Consider the following 6268-nt stretch of genomic DNA (forward strand, 5'->3'; position numbering starts at 1 on the left):
ATCACTCCCTGTGGATATTTCTCTACTTCTTTGCCCTGCACATACCTCTACTGGCTTCTACGTACTGTATTTGTGATGATTTTATGTCTCATCAACTAGTCCCAGTAATCTTATTCTAATCACGCTTCTTCAATTTCTTTGCCACAGGGATGCTCATCTCGATTTTGGTGAAACTGCACAAAATGATCCGATGGTCAAAAGGTTGCAAACTTCATTTATTAGGAAGCTCGAACGTTGCCAGCAAATTGAAGCCTGGTAAGGGTTCATGGTTCAAGGGCTAGGGACTGCATGGATCTTTTTTTCTTTAGTTGCCTCTGTTCCAAAATAAGTGTCAACTTTAGTAGTAGTACAACTTTGTACTAAAGTTTGCACAAAGTTGAGACACTTATTTTGGAACGGAGGGAGTACATATTTGCTATGATCTGTCAATCATTGAGATGCAATAGCATGCATGTTAGTCTCCTTTGTATTTGATGAAATGTTGCAACGGGCAACCTTGGACGCAAGATACATGTAACAGAAGCTGGAAGCTTCATAGCATTGTACAAATTTATCTCGCTGATAAATTATAGTACGTACTATACTAGTACTTCCTCCGTTCCTAAATATAAGTCTTTGTAGAGATTTCACCATGAACCACATGCGGATGTATATAGATGCATTTTAAGTGTAGATTCATTCATTTTGTTCCGTATGTAGTGGAATCTCTAAAAAGACTTATCTACTAGTAATAGCTAGCCCCCACTACTAGGAATTCTCTATCCTGTCCTTGAGCCACATCATCAAAATTGATGTAGCCGTTAGATGAAGTAAATCAGTCCATAATAGCCATCTGATCTAGATGTTGAGAGGCTTCGCACTAAGCCACATGCAAGCATGCAGAAATACCGTGGCACATGCATGTGAGTGGGTGTTAAATCACATCAACATGTCTGCATGCAAGCATGCACCGGTAGCATGCATGTAAGTGAGCTTTTAAGTCTCATTAACATGTCAAAAAGAAAAATATAATCCCATTATGCAGTAGGAGTTGGCTAATCTTTTTTCCTTACGTGGGATGATCTAAATGATGATGGGAGTTTATTTAGTTTGGCTACCACATTTGTCATGCGGTTATAGGGTTTTTTTAGTTCTATGAAATCGATAATTTTGCACAGAGAGATATACCGCTGTTCCGCGGCAACGCGCGGGGACTCATCTAGTAATATTTAGGAACGGAGGGAGTGCTATGTAAAGAGTTAGGTGTCGCACGGTGATAGTGTGAGGTGGGCCATGTAATCACTAAGCCTGCGTGTTTTCACTGCTCTTGCACGCCTCCGCTGTAAGAATGGAGAAAATTGTAGTCTATTAGTAGTACCTCCTTTCACCGAAAGCGTGGGACATCCAGCAGTCCTACCACCTCAGTAATAAAGACCAATGAGCCGTCAAATCACATAGACCCAGCAGTAAGTTGGACGGACGAAGCAACCATCACTCTTGCGCCAGTGAGAGGTCGCGTCCGCTCTGCCCGGGCATGAATGCGACACCGATTCTTTGGAGCGGCGCTGACCGTTTCGGGCGGGAAGCGCGCGCGGGTGATGGAGGGGCTTTGGGTGGGCCAGGCTGGTCAGGAGTGGGCGTGGCAGCTATCCGCATGTCCCTACCGGACATGCCTGGAAACGAGAGGATGCACCGACTCTCGCGGCTAAAATCGTACACTACAAAACATCTCTCTATAGGAGTAGGTCGATCTGTCGCTCTCTCTAACACACACATGCTGTTAAACACACACACACACGCACACGCACGCACCTTGGTCCCGTTGCACCTTCTAACGTGACTTATTACACCTAGACGGATGGAGTAGTAAGTATACGAGATACGGTGGCACACTGACTTAAGTCGAATACAAGTGCCCAAAATATGTGTGCATGTTATAATAAGGATTCACTTAAAATAGTACGTGAGCGAACAGAGGGATCAATTGAACAGTGTTCCCGAGCAGTAGCGAGATGTGTGAGGTAAGATACACCGCTGGCGCTTTTAATATTTCTTATTAATTTGTTTGTTTCACCCTCTGACTGGTGGGACCCAACATACTACGTGGAGAGAGGTAAGGTGACTAAGGCTGCATTATTTTTGCACCACTGTGGATAGTCTTACCACCAAAGCCACATGACACGATTATGATTGAAATCCCAATGACTCCCACACACACAAAAAACAGGGCATGCTTGTCACACGAATGCAGGAATGTATAAAAGGTTATTTCCCTCTCGTTCAACATAACGGGAGGGTTGTGTAGCTGGTTAGCCTGTTCGCTCATCAAACTTGAGGTCTCGGGTTCGATAACTACACTTGAGCATAATTTGTGCCAGGAGGATTCTTTGACTGGTCAAAATGTTTTCTAGGGTTTGCACGCTTCACACTCTCTCTCCAGTATATATATACACGCTGGAGCCTCAGCGCTTGTAGTTGCTCTCTTCACACTCTCTCGCCCTCTCCCGCTGGAGCCTCATCGCTTGTAGTTGCTCTCTTCACACTCTCTCACCCTCTCCAGATCTAAACAAGACTTCGTTAGCCTCTCTCTCCCCTCACTGCTGCTCAAAGAGCCGGCAGGATCCGTCCGCCGGGAAGGGAAGGAGGCTTAACGCTGTCGCCGTCGGCGAGGGACTACCGGCGCAGCTGTTCACTTTCCACCCAGCGGCGACGCGGGAGGGCGTGGTTCAAAGAGGAAAGGAATGGGGGAAAGTAGTGGGGAAAGTAGTGGGGAAAGTTGTATAGCATGAATCTAGGACGTGGTTCAAATAGGAAAGGAATGGGGGAAAGTAGTGGGGAAAGTTGTATCGCATAAATCTAGGACGTGGTTCAAAGAGAAAAGGAAGGGGCGAAAGTACTAGTTCAAAAAGGAAAGGAAGGGACAAGGCTGTAGAGTTTGAGCAGGACTAGATTTGCTGCGCTCACATAGGGAAAGGTGTCTAAAGATAACAAAACTTGGACCAACACAAATATGCTCCTTGGTTGTTTGTTCTTTGTTGCAACAGACTGTGCATGACCACAGTACATCGGTAGATGCACATGGTGCTGGTGCGTCCACTGTCCCGTGCAACTCATTAATTGTTGTTAATCTAAGGCCCTGTTTGGTTAAAAACTCCCTAGTCCCTACCTGCTTGGTTCCAGGGACTAAACATGGACTAGAGGTTATTAAATGACATGCTAAAAGACCATGTTACCCCTAGTAATGAACTAATAGAGACAAGGTGCGATGCGTGGCAGGGGCAACTGTTGGAAAAAGTCCCAAAAAGACTCCCTCGGGGTCTTCTTTCTTTAGTCCCAAATGCCCACTTTTAGTCCCTAAAAGTCCCTCCTGTTTGGTTTAGATGGGACTGACACGGAGTTTTTTAGTCCCTACACCAAAATGTCCCTGTAAACAAACACCCTCTAATAATGCCGCTGGAAAATTGATGCAATGCCACAGTTAAAAGCAAATTACATGTTTAACGAATTTTATTGTTAATATAATCTCTATGTTAATATTAATCAATGCCACCGTTTGAGAAATGCTACTGTCTTGCCTTCTTCCCCATTTAGATAAGGTAGATGCTTATTTTTGTTGGCTTCTGTGTCATCCACCGTTATTGACCACTAATTGTTTCCTTTGCGCCTCTGTGTAAACAGGGTCATCTACTTCACCTCGTTGCCATTGTGACCTTTTGTTGCACTTCACAAAACACTTTTGTTTTAAGAGTGTTTTGTGCAGTTCAACCAAAATGTCACACCGACAACATTGCTTGATTGCTTGATCTTAGTGGAACTGCACAAGAGGAGATCTTACTTCCTATCCGTTAAGGCGAATTTGGTTCAGTTCTTCTTCTTGTGCGTTGTTTGAATTCCGCATCATGAGAGGTCAGTACTAGCCTTCTTTCACATGATTCTGCAGTGTGCTTTCATATGTTGTGCTACTTGTACGATAATGTTGCTTGATTTTAGTGAACTGCACAAATGGAGACAAGACTTCCAATCTGTATGTGCACCGTAATATCCCATTGAGGTAAGATAAGGATATTTCAGAACTGCTGGCCTGTATTTTGCCACTTTCATCAGAAAATTAAGTTTAGTACTATAATTGTGCTCCCTAATTGACATGCCAAATCTTACATTGAAGGCGAAGCTTGTCTGTTATTGAACCAAGTGATGAAGGGGAAGAACAAGTGGAAGAAAAACAAAAATCAACTCCCGGTGCTGTAATGAAGCACTGGAACTATGATGACACAAGTAATGATATAGTTTTGCATCTTAATTTATTGCTATGGCTGGAACGAGCAATTGTTTTGCCACTGATTTGATGCCACTCTTAATGTAATATGTAATTATCTCTACTTGTGCAAACAGGGATCTTCTTTGAAGATACCATATATTTTAGTGGAACTGCACAAGAAGATGTTGGAAACATTAAACTAATCGAGGAGTATATAGTAAGCATGGCCACCACCGTAGATAGCAACAGATGGTTCCGGAGAAGTGCTTCATCTGTATGCTCTACACAATAAGCCTCCTGACAAAGGTTGGTACTCGCCCACCGATTTCATCCATATGATTGAGCTTTGTCATCTCTATTGGTGTTGTGCTACTGTTTAGATACTGTCATGAAAAAGTGGTATTGTCCTTGAGAAGTGCTTCATCTGTGCTGTTTTAAATATTTCCTTTCCTTTTTTTCGAGCACACAGGGATGCTAGCATTTAGTAGTCCTCTTGTCTTTGCACAACACGATCATCTTCCTCTGAAGAAGAATATGGAGTACGTGAAGTGACTAGTTCCGATTATGCCAGGATGATGAAGCCTTGTCTATCTTCTCATCAGAAGGAGCAGTTGAAGGATGGTTACATTACTCCCCACAAGACCAAACTAACTTCAGCTCAGAAGGACTGACAAATCTCCATTTTTTTGCTGTGATGCACGAGTACAATGTTGTTCTAGGATTCTTTCTGGTGAGTTTCATTTTTCTAAAAGTGTGCTCTACATGGACCATGTATGTGCCTGTTGAAGCTGTCAATTCATAGTACAGTTTGCTTTATACTAATCACTTTTTTGTATTTGTGCAAACAGGGGTGCTCAGCTTGATTTCAATGGGAACTGCACAAAATGTTCATGAATAAATCGAATCATTCATTTCCACCACAAGAAAGGAGGTGCCTATAAGTTCAAGGCGTTGCAACATATAAGGGCGAAATCATACAAGCTACGCGCGAATTTGGTTGATTTTGGTGGAACTGCACAAAGAGAACAGCTGGTTTATTTAGCACGAGGTGCCATGTGAATGTCCGAACTGATGGCAAACCCTGCCCATTCCACAATCGTAGGCATTTGAAATTTTGGAATGGGACAACCTTGTCAAATTTTGCTCATTGATTTTAGCAAGACACGCGTTTGATATTTTCGAATGGGACGCCCTTTGCTGTCAGCAGCGTCGATCAATTTTTTCTTTATTCTTTAGTTGTGAAGTAAATATTGCCTCTGACATGTGAGTCGCTGAGATGCATAATCATTGATTGTTTTGAATTGTCTCTATGAATTGCCAGGCCTGTGTGTTTGATTGCAATGTACAGAAACGCTAAAAAGCTGCTCAAACTCTTTGTACTCCTTCTGTTCCTTTTTACTTCGCACATTGTGAAAGTGCATACTTTTTTGTATAAGATTGGTAAAAGTAGAGATACTTTGACTGCAGACAAAACTTGTATGCACGACTAGAAAGGACCGGAGGGAGTACATGTGAAACTGCTGCAAACGAGGTGATCACCCTGGGAATAATGCTAGTACGTATTGTTTTGCATGTTCATCCAATGCCAGTGATACAGGAATTCAAACTAATCAAAACAAATTCATTCATACACGGTCGGATTTCATATAAACATGCCGGATTTCATTATATTTCATACATTCTTCAACTAAAAAGGGGTGCGGTGGAGGTATAATTAATTAACCGAAGCTACCCACCTGTGTCCCGCTGAGTCGAACAGAAGCTTCAGTGACTTAACTGCAGGTGTAGTTGCGTAACTGACATGTGGCCTGTTGGGCCCACGTGCCAGTCACCCAACTGCACCAGCAGTTAAGTAGAAGCAGCGTTCTTCTCCAATGCAGTTCTCTGACTCAATGGTCAACTCGCCTAGCTTGGCTTCAACCAGAGGGTAGCAGCGGTGGCCTTACTTGGACCCGAGCGGCGGCGACCTACCGTGTTCTACTCTTCCTCGTTTTCTGTGTGGCGCGGCCTTGTTGGCAGCGGTGCGGGGCC

Source organism: Triticum aestivum, chromosome 1D (genome assembly GCF_018294505.1).
Source record: "Triticum aestivum cultivar Chinese Spring chromosome 1D, IWGSC CS RefSeq v2.1, whole genome shotgun sequence".
Taxonomy (NCBI): domain Eukaryota; kingdom Viridiplantae; phylum Streptophyta; class Magnoliopsida; order Poales; family Poaceae; genus Triticum; species Triticum aestivum.